Source organism: Camelus dromedarius, chromosome 16 (assembly GCF_036321535.1).
Source record: "Camelus dromedarius isolate mCamDro1 chromosome 16, mCamDro1.pat, whole genome shotgun sequence".
Classification (NCBI taxonomy): domain Eukaryota; kingdom Metazoa; phylum Chordata; class Mammalia; order Artiodactyla; family Camelidae; genus Camelus; species Camelus dromedarius.
Window position 1 is genome coordinate 43,717,938 of NC_087451.1, and position 11,449 is coordinate 43,729,386.

The window sequence follows — 11,449 nt, forward strand, 5'->3', positions numbered from 1 at the left end:
GAACCCGGCCCCTGTTAAGGTCCTTTTCAGCCTCAGTTATACGAACAGGTTCACGGAAGTTATACGAACAGCGATCAGCCAAGAGATTACTCTCCCCATTTTAGAGAGGAGAAAACAGAGGTCTTTATGTGTGGAGTAGAACTCAGACTTTTTCCACACACACGCTCCCATTTTACAAATGAGAAACGGGCCCCCAGAGATCAAGTTGTACCAAGATCACTCGAGACAGACAGAATTCAACCCCCCACCCCACCCCATCCCATTGCTTCCTGCAAAGGGTAAACCTCAGGCCCCAAGAACTACAAGAGATACAGCACGTGCAGGGCTGCATCACCCACCTGCCTCAATATCGGAGCACTGGGAGGCAGGGACCTGGCTTCAGTCTGGGCTGCTTCCTGCAGCAGCTGTGGGACCTCTGGCAAGTATCGTGAGACCTCTAGCTTCCCCCGTTTATAAAATGAGCTGATGGGGATAAAAATACTCCTGCCTTGCAGGAATTTTGTGAGGATTTAATGACTTAATAGCTGTAAAGTGTTTACAGCTCTGTCTGGCATGTGGCAAGTACTGTGACTATTACTGTTATTATTACTATTGATTGTCCCCACTGCACCTGTGGCACAGAAAGTTTTGGAAAGGGTCTTTAGAGCAACTAGGTTCTGGTCCTACCTCTGCCTCTAAACGCAGGCACAGATAGTGATAACTCCTTACCCCACCCCCGCTTCCGCCCCAGAGCCAAACTCACACAGCTGCAAAGTAGCACTGCCAGGAATCAAACCTAGTGACCTCTGAGCTTCAGTTTCCCCTATAGTAGCATGAGAGGCTGGCACTCCATTTCTGATTTTCTTCTTGCAATAGGATGCCTTTGAGATTTGTCACTACACCTCAGTTTCCTCAACTGAAAATAAGGATTAGGTCACCCATCCTGCTAACTTACAGACTCTTAGCTAAAGTCGTGTCTGTGAAAAGCTATGTGGAGGGTAGACAAACAGTTCTGGAGCCCCTGCCAGGGACCCAAGGCTGAGTAGATCACAGCCCCTGCCACCCCCAACATGTAATTGTTTTGAGTCAGAGAAAACCTTGGGGGTATCGTTGGTGTGACCAAACCCCAGTGCGGTGGTGGCAGTCTGGGCAGGCAGGGGAAGTTATCCAGCACTGGAGCTGGTAGAGGTGCTTCCTAAGGACAATCATGGTGGCTGCAGGGTGGAGCCGGAGCCTTAAGACGCCCATGAACCTGTGGAGCCCTGGCTAGACTCAGCTGCCCTGAGAAGAAAGCCTAGAGGCTGGAGGAGGAGGCAGCTGCTGTCCTGGCTGATTCAGACGTGGTTCACACTGACCATGCACCCAGTGGTCCTTCTGGAGGCAGCGTGTGGCCCTATGTGGCCATCACTGGCCTCCTTGCCAGATGGAAAACAGAAAATTTTTCAACTGTAAAAGGGGAGAAAATAGTACCAGCCCCAGGAGTTATTTCAGGGCCTGACAGGCAAGTCCTTGCCTGGCAATGGGGGAGCGACTTCAACAGAAGACAGTTTATTGTGAGGCTGAATTCTTTCAGGGCAAGCCCCAGCTTGCATCCCCAGGGCCTAGGAAGACATTTATGAGGTTGAAGTAGGCTCAGGTCCCACTCGTGGACTCCACCAGCACCTCTGAGTTCAGGGCCAGCCTTATCCCCACCTAGAGGTGACTTCCTGGAGGCAGGGCCCCAGGCTGCAGGACCACTGAGCCCAAGAGGAGAAATCCAACCTCTGGGCCCACAGTTAAATGCCAGGTCAGATCTTTTACTGGGCCCTGGGGGCAGGAAGGGATGGCGGAGTTACAGAGGACTTTTCTGGGACAACCGCAGAAAACTGAGTGTGGTCAATGTTACTTTATCAAACGTTAGACTTCTTGAGTGGGATCACCGTACAGTGGTTTTGTAGGGGAATATCCTTGTTCTTAGGAAATGCACACTGAGTGTTTGGGGGTCAACGTCTGCAACTTAGTCTCAAACGGTTCAGCAAAAACAGAGAGGTAAAGCCAGTGTAGCAAAATGAACAACTGTAGATCAAGGCGAAGGGTCTATGGTGTTCATTGTACCATTCCTGCAATTTTTCTGAAGTTTTTCTTTTTTAAGTTTTCAGAATAAAAAGTTGGTGGGGAAAGGGATTTCTCTCTCTGAAAAAAATATATATGTATCTTATAGAATCAGAAAACAACAAAGCTGTCTTTTTTGTTTTAAAACTGTCTTTTGGAAGATTAAAAAACTGAATAAAGTTAATAGCTAGTATCAGCCTACCTGGAGAAAGCGCTCTCTATCTCCCCCCAGCCCCCATTGCCTGAGAAGGTAGGCTCGGGAATTTCTGGACACCCAAGGCTTCACTGGAGGGAACCCTGGTGTGGTCTGAGGAGGTGGCCCCCAGAGGGGAAGGGTCCTGGTTGAGACTTTCCAGAATTGTCTCCGCCTACCTAGCCTGACTGCCAGAACTTGGGGGACAGGCTGTCTCCGTCTACTCTGCTGGGGAAGTGTGGATTAATCCACCTCCGTGGAAGGCAGTTTTTGGCCATAACTAACATTCCAAATGCCCAAACCCTGTGACTCAGCCAGGCCACTTGTAAGAATTCCTCCACTGATTAGCTTGTACGTGTGCGAAATGACTCGCTTTTATCGTAGTCCTGCTTGTAACAGCATAATGCCGCCGAAAGGGGACTGCCTGACAACATCTCCAAATAATGAATACTACCTTGAAAGGAATGTGTAAAACAATCTCAAAAATAACTGTTAAATTAAAAGGCAAGGCGCTGGAGAATATGCTGGGCATGAGTTGTTCTCGCCCGGAGCTCTACTGCCCTCTAGGGGAAATTTGGGGGAATTTATGAGTCCGTTTGTGTTTGTCAAAAGATTGGAGCCCCTGGCATTTGATAGATGGCAGGGCAAGGATGCTAATTGTCCAGCCTGACACAAGAAGGATTGATCCCCGTACACCTCTCAACTTTCCTTTGTCTTTCTGGACAGTCGTCCCACGGTATCAGTGGGAGATTTTTTCCAGGAGTCCCTGCAGATACCAAAATCCGCCGGTGCTCAAGTCTCTTAGAAGATGGCCTAGTACAACAAATAGCCTCCGTGTCCGCCGGTTTCGCATCTGCGGATTCAAGAAATCTGTTCCTAATTATCCGACCTGGAATCCGCTAGCTCTCTTTCACCCACATCTTCTTTAATGGTTTTATAATATGTCGCCTTCCCCAGGAATAAAACTACCATGTAATCTTAGGAAAGATTTGGCTTTGCCTCCATTAGAACTTTACCGAGGACCATTCACCATTTCAGTACATCTCATCCGGTTGGCCACCTAGTCAGTGTGAGCTGAGTTGCTAACGTACCGCCCTAGCATCGAGTCTGCGTTTATGGTTCTCCAACGCCAGCGATTCGTGTGCATGTTCGAGTGCGAGCTTCTGTTCTCTCGTGGGGTCAAGTCTGAGCTTTCACATACAGAAATACATATTATGTAATTCTCGCTTTCTTTTATTTTCCCTCTGTATTACAGTTTGAATTTTATAAGGATTTTTTTTAAACGTGCCTAGGAAATTACACTATGAATTTCATTTCTGAAAATTTACTGAAGGAGAGTTACAAAATACATATTAGCAAAAGGACACTTTGGACCTGATTCTGTTGAGAATCTCAGGAAGGACCATGAACTCAGCAGGCACCGAGCAGTCCTCTGTAGTGTCATTGCCTCCTGGGGGCTGCTGTGTGACGGAGGCTGCCTGGAGCACGTCAGCCACCAGAACAGCGTGGCTGTGCTAGGGCTGAGCGCGTGTCTCTGACCCAAGCGGAGGAGGCGCTGTCCCAGCTGGGCTTGGACCAAAGCCCTCACGTGTGTGCATCTCTCTCTCTCTTTTTGATTTACTGAGTGTTTCTTTCTCTTTTTTCCTTCTTCAAAAATTTTGAGCATATGTTGTGTGCTAAATACTGTTGTAGGCACCAGGATAGAGCAGGGAACAGGACACATCAGGTCCCTGCTCACACTTTCTGGTGCAGGAGACACACACAAATAAGTGAATAAATAAGACAGCTGCAGACAGGAAGGACATCTGTGAGGGCACTAAGACAGGTCACGTGATACAGAGGCCCAAGATGGTCTAGGGCCGTCAGGGAACAGTGATGGAGATAAACTCAAGGTGAAGGCCAAGGGAGGACTGAGCAGGCTGGGATGAAAGGAAGGGCTCAGATGAGGAGCCAGGATGTCACAGTAACTTTGACGATTGCAAACACAGGCTCTGCACCAGACCTGGACTCAATTTTGGGCTCCACCCCACAGAGGTGGACTCTGTGATCTCAGTAAACTTGCTTAACCTCTCTGAGTCTTCCTTCTTTCACTGTAAGATGGGGGCAATAATTGTCTCTACCTCACAAGGCTGTGTTAAAGATTAAAGGAAAACTTAACACAGAACCTGGCACAATGTAAGTCTCAGCAAATATCAGCCAGACCTACTTCTTAAAAACACTGAAATCAGGTATACCAGTGACCATCCTAATATAAGCAATTGAATCCAAGTCCCCTGATGTGCATTTGAGGACAGATTTCTCTGCTAACTGGTTGGGGGATCGTGACTCTTTTCTGGGCGTTGGTTTCTTCATTTTCAAAATGGAAAGAATAATACTCTTGGCCCTGCTTCCCTCCTAAGACTGCTGAGAGGTTTAAGATGACAGAGGAGATGCATGAAGCAGGTTTGTGACCCGGAAAGGGTGCCCCGGGGGGGAAGTTTCCTCCTTTCCCTCCCTAGAGCTGCCTCCTCTCTGCACCTCCTTGGGCTCCTGGAGCTGATTCTGCCCTGACCTCTGAGTTGTCTGGAGAGGGCAGTTTCTCATCGAGGTCCTGGCCCAGTGCTTCAGAGACAGATCATCAGATTAATAAGAAGAACCTCTTTGATGTCCTAGAAGGAATTCCTCCCATTTTATGTGCCATTTTACAAGGTTTCTTTATATCCATCACCCCATTTGAACCGCACATGACTGTGTAATAGGGCACGTGGAGGTTATTGTGTTCCCATTTTACAGACGAGGAAACAATCTCAGGGGAGTTAAGTGACCTGTCCAAGTGACTTGGAGCAGGTGTCTCCTGACCCCTAGGGGGTCTGCCTGGAGAAGAGCCAGGAGAGCTCAGGTGGGCTGGAAGGGATGGGAGGGAGGACCAGGCTGAGCTAGTGTCAGCATCCAGTGGAGCCTGGAGATGCCGGCAAAAGCCCTGAGGTCTCATCAACTTGGACTCAGATACCTCCACCATCACTAGTAGCTGGGTGACCCGGGACAAGATCCTTAGCGTCTCAGACATCTGCAAGATGGAGCGTATGCACCCCAGTTGTTAGAAGGACTCATGTTGCGATACAGATGAGGCATGCAAAATATGGTCCTGATTCTTCTCTCCACTCCTCGCCCTTGCCAAGTTCATTAACATCCCAGCTCTAACAGTCAGTGGGTCAACAGTGCCCACAACTCAAGCTGTCCTTCCATTTCCACAACCCAACCTGTCCACTTGCTGCCCTTGACAACGCTAAGCTCCAACTCTTGGAGTCCACAGGCAATGCAGCAACCGCTTTGCCCCCAGGGCATTTTCAAGTTCAGAAAAAGGCACAGAGTGGGGAAAGCTATTCCCTGTATCCACAGGGAGGCACGACACTGTCTAGACTGTCATTGGGCCCCAGGCCCTCCCACACCTTCCCCAGGAGGGACAGGGTGTTCTTAGATGAGGGCGCAGGCTCTGAGGGAGCTTGAGAAGGGTTTGGAGGACCTGAGCCCCAGTCTTGGGTTTGGCTGGATTTTTTTCTTTTTCACTTGAGTGGCATTAGATTTTCCATCATTGCTTTTATAAATTTTAATAGGCAAATGAATTCCTTAGTCCTGAATAAATGTACTTTGGTTGTGAAAATTCTCTCAGTCATAGGGGTGGTGGAGAAGGAGGTGACTTTGTGAGGAACAATGTGTGCTTGGAACTTTACATAGATGTGAGCACATTCCGGCCTCCTGAAGCCCTGGCAGTTATTACAATTACTCCATTTCACAGATGAAGGCTTTTAAGTTCAAAGAAATAAGCCAAAGTCACCCAGTTGGTAAGGGGCCAGGCTGGGATTTGACATCAGCAGGCAAACACGAGATCCCACTGCCTGATCCCAGTCCCCTACCCAGCTTTCCAGGAAAAGAACTGACTCCCAACCTCTGGCACCTACCACCTGCCACTCCCAGAGGCTTCCTAGAGACTTGCTGGGGTCAGTCCTTGCCTCCACCAGGAAGGTCTCTGGATCTCCCCACTGCTTTCATGATATAAGAAACTGAAACTTTACCTGGGAATGCGCCCTTCCTCTTCTAGAAAAGGTGGATGCTGACTCCGTATCTGGAGAAGAGAAGTCAACCCAGCTCACCCTACCCTATGTCTCCCAAACCCGACCCCATCCCTGAGGGATTGAGTCTTCCTCTGCCCCTTCCCTTCCCCTGATCTGGCTGAGGGATCCTGTTGGTTTCAGCTTGAGGGGTGCCTTTCACAGGAGTCCAAAATGGGCTGGGTGCAAATAGTCCCTGCTGGACAGAGCTCTGGGCCCTGGGCCAGGAAGATGTGATGAGGTGCAGCCGCGTCGGGGGGCGGTCCAGGTGGATTTTGGGGAGGAGAGATATGTGGGCCAGGGCTAGGGAGGAGAAGGTGAGGTGGGCTGAGGGGTGGGTGGGCAATCTCCCAGGCTAAGATGTATGTGTGGTGGGGAGGTGGGGGCTGAGGAAGGCCCAAGGGGAGGAGTCACCACAGTGGTGGCAGCTTTGTTAATTGAGCATGTACTTGGCTCAGGCCCTGTGCTGAAGGCACCGTGGGCATTACCACATTCCTGAGGGAATGTCTTGTCGTCAGTGTCCTCGATGTACAGACCAGGATGCTAAGGCAGAGACGTTAAGTCAAGTCACATAGTTTGCAAGAGGAAAGGGGCTGGAGAGGAGTTTCCTCCCTGAACACTAGGTTCCTCGTTGTATTAAAAAGGGGTTCAGGGGGAAGGGCACAGCTCAAATAGTAGAGCACATGCTCAGCATGCATAAGGTTCTGGAGTCAGTTCCCAGTTCCTCCTCTAAAAGATAAATAAATAAGCCTAACTACCCCCCCCAAAATAAAATAAAACTAAATTTAAAAAAGAAGGTTCAGCTGGATGACGGGCCCTCAGACCTGCACATCCCTGCACATGAGGCCTTCTGCAGCTACAGGAGCTCCCCAGGTAAGACCAACAGGCTTCTGGGGCTGAGAGCCCCCATCCAGAGGATCCCTGAAGGCCCCTCCAGCCAGGGCCTCTGCAAAGCCAAGTAATCCTCTTCCCCTACCTGCCTTACTCTCCCCATTTTCCCCTCCCTTCCCTCCACCTCCATCCCCACAGCTGGATTAAAGGTAACATCTGGCATTACTCTACCCACACAAAGCTGTGGTCTTGCCCCCAGGGCCAGGTGGAACAGCGGCAGCTCACTGTAGAACCTCCCAGCTGACAAGAAGCAGGGCAGTGCTCACCCACTACCCAGATGAACACACTGAGGCCAAAGGCGAATTTAGAATTCACATATGTACACAAGGTAAACTCACAGAAGAAACTGTGAAAGAGTTTGAAAGAGAGAGGATGAGAGTGCTACTTTGTGTTGTAATTTGATTAAAATTTATTTGCATGTTACACTTTGTTAAAAATAGTCACCGATTGAAAGCAACAACAAGGGAAGTGGCCTGCCCACCGGCACTGGGCAAGTTCACGACCTATGCTGGGGCAGGAACCTAGGTCTGGGACCTCAGTTGCCAAATATCCCGCCACAGCCTCCAGCCTGGCACAGGCCTGTTCCGGCCGCCCCTCCCCCACACCTACCCAGACAACCTGGAGGGCCTAGCGGAGCCCCACAGGCACCAGTCAGGTGCCTGGTGACAAGGGCAGGCGCCCCAGGAACTGGGGCAACAATTGCTCACCCTAAGGTGACTCAGGCAGGAAAGGGAAGGAAGGAGTAGGTGTGTGTGGCAGGGCTGTTTCTGTGCCCTCACTCCAGAGCTTAGTGTTCAGGGCTGCCAGACTTAGCAAATAAAAATACAAAACGCTCAGTTCCATTTGAATTTCAGATACGTAAGGAATAATTTTTAAGTGTAAGAATGGCTCAACTATTGCATAGGACATAACTGATGCTAAAAAAATTTGTCTGTAATCTGAAACTCAAATGGAACTGGGCAGCCTGTGTTTTATCCAGCAACTCAAGATCTTTGGGGGAAAGGCCCCTGCCCTGGGGCAGCTGGGACTCTTCTCTGGGGGCAGAACAGTAACTCTGAATGAAGAAAACCCTGAGGGGACGATCGGAAGAATTGGAGAGAAGCTGAGAGAAGTAGAAACCAGGGCAGGGATGGGGGGCAGCTGTCCAACCCTGTATCCAGACCACCTCCTCTAGAGACACATCCAGGGTTCTCTTCACATCAGGGGAACCTCCTTTCACTGTGGTGCCTTAGTCCAGGGCAGTTCTGGCTTCTGAGGGTCAGCTGCAGCAGGAATCATCACAGACCACGAAGAACATATTTATAACCATTTAAGCGTGAAGGGGGAAAAATGGCAGAAGCCACAAAGGAAAAGATTGATGGCTAGATTTCAGATGACATAATAACACAGCCTCTGACCACAAAAGATGCCATAGACAAAGATAAAAGACAAATGACAGATTGGGAGGAAATTTCTGCAACGTATATAAAAATCCAGAATATATAAAGAGCTCCCACATTTCAACAAGAAAAGGATAAACACAGAAGAAAAATGAACCATGGACAATGTGATGGTTAGGCTTTTTGTTTTTGTTTTTTATTGAAGTATGAGTTACAGGTGTACAATACAATGATATACAACTGTTAAAGGTTATAATTCACTTATAGATATTATAAAATATTGGCTATATTCCCTGTGTTATACAATATATCCTTGTACCTTATTTTATACATAGTAGTTTGTACATCTTAATCCCCTACCCCTATATTGCCCCTCTCTCTTTCTTCTCCCCACTGATAAACACTAGTTTGTTCTCTATATCTGTGAGTCTGTTGTGTGATGGTTAGTTCTATGTATCAATTTGGTGGGTGTTTTTGGTTGAGATTAGCATCTAAAATCACTGAATTTTGGCTAAAGCAAATTGCCCATAATGTAGGTGGGCCTCATCTAACAGTTGAAGGCCTGAATTGAACAAAAAGACTAGCCTCTCCAAGCAAGAGGAAATCCTCCAGTGACTGCCTTTGGACTTCATCTGCACCATCAACTCTCTTGACTCTCCAGCCTGCTGGCCCACACTGCAGATTTTGGGCTTACTAGCTTCCATAATTATGTGAGATGATTCCTTTAAAAAATTTTTTTAAGTGAAAGTAAATTTATTCAGGGAGATACACATTCTATAGTCAGAGTACAGTCTGTCACACTCAGAAGGGAGAGCGGACAGGAGGTGTGGGGTTGTTAGTTTTTATGGGCCAGGTAATTTCACATGTTAAAGAGTGGGAGAATTATTCTAACTATGTTGGGGAAGGAGCGGAGATTTCCAGGAATTGGGCCCTTGCCCACTTTTTGGCCTTTTAAGGTCAGCCTGGGAACTGTCATGGTGCCTGTGGGTGTGCCATGAGGCTCAAAGTCTTTGGAAGTCAAATCTTCCACCCTCTTGGGCTCAGTGGGTTCTAGCCAGTTTTTGTCGTGTCCTCAATGGCTATGTCACTCTTTTGATGGTTGTGCTCAGTAGCCTTCCTTCCTGTCTCATTCCCTTCCCCTCTCAGAGATTTTATTTCCATAATTTTATGAGGAGAAGAGGGTGACGATCTGTCTTCTGTAGCTGCTTCAGGGCTGATTAGGGACATCGATTCAGCCTGTCAAGGAGTAAAAAAATCTCTGGATGCTTAATCTAGGGGTCCCAGGGGCAAGACAGTTTCTTGTTTTGTGTCAGAGGATGGCAGTACGGGCTAGAATCCTCGCATAGCCATCATCTTGATGTGGAAGTGTTGTAACCGCTTCCATAGCCTTCCTATGAGTCTTCTTGAAGACGAAGCGCTTGCAACAGCATCAGAGTACAAGAATAACGGTTGAATCCTCCTGGCTGGCTGTGCCAAAGATGTTGCTGGGGATCAGGTTCTTATCCTGCCCAGGAAAGAATTCAAGTGCAAGGCATAGTGAAATGAAAGTAAGTTTGTTCAGGGAGATACACACTCCATAGACAGAGTGAGTTTAATCTCACTCAGAAGGCAGAGCGGCTCCAATTCCTTTTAATAAATCTTTCTCTATACACACATCAGTTGGTCCTGTTTCTCTGGAGAACCTGACTAACACAGATAAGAACAGGCTTCACAGAAGTACATATGCGGAATAAACATACACAAACACGCTCAGCTTCCCTAGAGATCAGGGAAATGCAGATAAAACAACCATGAAATATCTTCTGTCGTTAGATTAGCAAAAAAAATTTTAACTCACATATCCATTGTTGGTAAGTATATGGGAAATAAGTTTCCCCAAATACTGTGACTGGGAGTGTAAAACGGAAAAATGTTAAGGTAATTTGGCATTAATATTTCAAATGTGCATACCCTTTACCCAGCAGTGTAACTTTCATGAAAATAATCCCCATATGTGCATTCAGAAACATTTTCAAAAATATTCATTGAATTAATTATCTGTACCTGAAAAAATTGGAAACACATTAAAGTCCATTAAATGAGACTGGTTAAGTAAACTATGTAATAGTGGAATACTTGGTGACTGTCAAACAGAAACTGATAAATAAATGGAAAGATATCCCACATTCAGGGACAGAAAGATTTAAAATTATTAAGATGAAAATACACCCTAAATTGACCTACAGATTCAGGGCATTCCCTATCAAAATCTCAGCTGTCTTCTGTGCAGAAACAGATCCTAAAATTCACATAGAAATTCAGGGGACCCAGAATAGCCAAAACAATCTTGAAAAAGAATGTAGAGGATTCTCACTTCTCCTGATTTCAAAAGTTGCTATAGTCATCAAGACAGAGTGGTACTGGCCTTAAGGATGGACAGATAGATCAATGGAATAGACCTGAGAATCCAGAAATAAACCTTCACATTTACAGTCAATTGATTCTATCAAAATTAAAAATCACAAAGCCTGACCCAAGGAGGCTGGGAGGGCTCAGGGAATGGGGCAATGAGGGGTAGAACTTTTGATATCAAATCTCTTTGTGGCTCTGGAAATTTGCTTCTTTTCAGTCCTCCCTGTTCACAAAATGATACTTCCTCCTTAAAAGCAAAAAGTGGAGGGAGAGAGATTCCTGACTTGGGGAGTTTAAGGACTTGAGTGTTTCTTGAGGAATATATTTCACATTTCTTTACCACAGTAATCAGAGTAACCGCATATAACTCAAAATTTTTGAATGCTTAGGTTCATACCTTAACTAGTAATTACTGTCCTTTAAAAGCGATGCCCATG